Genomic DNA, 282 nt, shown 5'->3' with positions numbered 1-282 from the left:
GAGCTTCAAACGGTGCCATTCCAATGTTGGCCTGATAGCTGTTGTTGTACGCAAACTTAGCAAAATGCAGATATTTCTTTCAGTTCCCACCGAATTCCAGAATACAAGCACGAAGCATATCCTCCAGAATCTGAATGACTCTTTCAGATTGTCCATCTATCTGAGGATGAAATGCGGTGCTAAAATTCAAATCTGTCCCCATGGCTTCCTGGAAACTCCTCCAATACCTTGCATTAAAACGCGTATCACGATCTGACGTGATAGACAATGGCACTCCGTGTA

Source organism: Morus notabilis, unplaced genomic scaffold (assembly GCF_000414095.1).
Source record: "Morus notabilis unplaced genomic scaffold, ASM41409v2 Scaffold124, whole genome shotgun sequence".
In the NCBI taxonomy this organism is placed as follows: domain Eukaryota; kingdom Viridiplantae; phylum Streptophyta; class Magnoliopsida; order Rosales; family Moraceae; genus Morus; species Morus notabilis.
This window is presented reverse-complemented; position numbering follows the sequence as displayed.